Source organism: Odontomachus brunneus, unplaced genomic scaffold (assembly GCF_010583005.1).
Source record: "Odontomachus brunneus isolate Ranch 3 - 2012 unplaced genomic scaffold, Obru_v1 Obru_scaffold_034, whole genome shotgun sequence".
Lineage (NCBI taxonomy): Eukaryota > Metazoa > Arthropoda > Insecta > Hymenoptera > Formicidae > Odontomachus > Odontomachus brunneus.
In genome coordinates, this window is record NW_022639484.1 from 2,457,869 (window position 1) to 2,459,440 (window position 1,572).

Genomic DNA, 1,572 nt, shown 5'->3' on the forward strand with positions numbered 1-1,572 from the left:
TCTTAGTGCGCACTTGTGCAAGTAACCGAATTCTCTATTAGAAACAGCTTATTTGCAGACCCATGTTTATTAAGATTTTTTATTTATTTTAGGGCATACAAAATCATTTTAAGATATTTTATCTTTTTTTTCAACATCCTGTATATACAGTGTGGGACATTTTATTCGACGCACGGGAATTACTGCGAAGATAGGGTTTATAGCACAAAATGTTTCAAACAAAAGTTATATAGTTTGATGGAAGACATAAGAAGGTACCATTGGTTTGACCTTAGGTGGCATCGCCACTAGGTTAGGTCAAGATCAACTTTGTTTTTTAAATAGAAACATATATTTTTTATTACGGAATTTTATTCTACATAAAGAAACAAATAATTTTTGTTTGAAAAAAATGTTTATACAACTTCTATTTTCTAAGATATTTACGGAAATATCTACAAAATTATTGGTTTCAATTTTTTCCTCGAATTCTATCAACTTACCGAAAAATAGCAAAAGACAAAAATTATCTATTTTTTTCTCATAGAGCTCTAAGAATTTTTTCAGGATTTTTTAATTAACTTTTTAGTACTTAAAGAAAATGCAAGAAAATGCAGTACTTTTTCGATAAAATTGATAGAATTCGAGTAAAAAATTATTGAAACCAATAATTTTGTAGATATTTCCGTAAATATTTAAAAAAATAGAGGTTGTATAAAAAATGTTTTCAAACAAAAGCTGTTTGTTTCTTTACGTAGAATAAAATTTCGTAATAAAAAATATATATTTCTTTTTAAAAAAGCAAAGTTGGCCTTGACCTAACCTTAGCGGCGCCACCCAAGGTCAAACCAATAGTACCTACTTATGTCCTCCATCGAACCATGTAACTTTTGTGTGAAACATTTTTCGCTATAAACCCTATCTTCGCAGTAATTCGCGTGCGTTGAATAAAATAACCCATCCTGTATATACATACGCGCGCGCGCACACATACACACACGATATAGTTGAATAATATTTTTATCTTAACATCACATTTTTATAACCTATTTATTTTATTTTATTTCTAACTTTTATAATAAGGAAACTTTATTTCTTCTCCTCCCGCCTCTCTTCCTTTCGCTCGTTATGAAACAAGAATTTTTTGGTTTTGAGATATTCTATTTCTATCCTTTTATGAAATAGAAGAATCGTTATAATTTGCCTCTGTTAAAACTAGCTTTAGGATCTACTACATTCGATAAAAAGTTCTAAACGGATATGTCTAATTTAAATATAAAGAAAGGAATAAAGAAATAGAAAAATATACTTTCTTATAATAATTATTATAAGAAAGTATATTTTTCTATTTATTTATTCCTTTCTTTATATTTAAATCAAGCATATCCAGGGCGTTTAGAACTTAATTATAATTAATTAAGATGACTGTTCATCGAAAAAGTTATATTACAAATTTTAAGTATAAAAGATATGCGCACGTGTTATTTGGAATCATAAGTACTTATACTCTCTCACATAATACTTACAATTTTAAATTCTCTCTCTCTCTCTCTCTCTCTCTCTCTCTCTCTCTCTCTCTCTCTCTCTCTCTCT

General features: G+C 28.3%; 1 protein-coding gene across 1 annotated transcript in view; it reads left to right on the forward strand.

Moving 5' to 3' along the window:
* Positions 1 to 1,572, forward strand: part of LOC116843678 (rab GDP dissociation inhibitor beta) — a 51,051-nt gene that overhangs the window by 45,446 nt on the left and 4,033 nt on the right. The gene's annotated exons all lie outside the window — the stretch shown is intronic.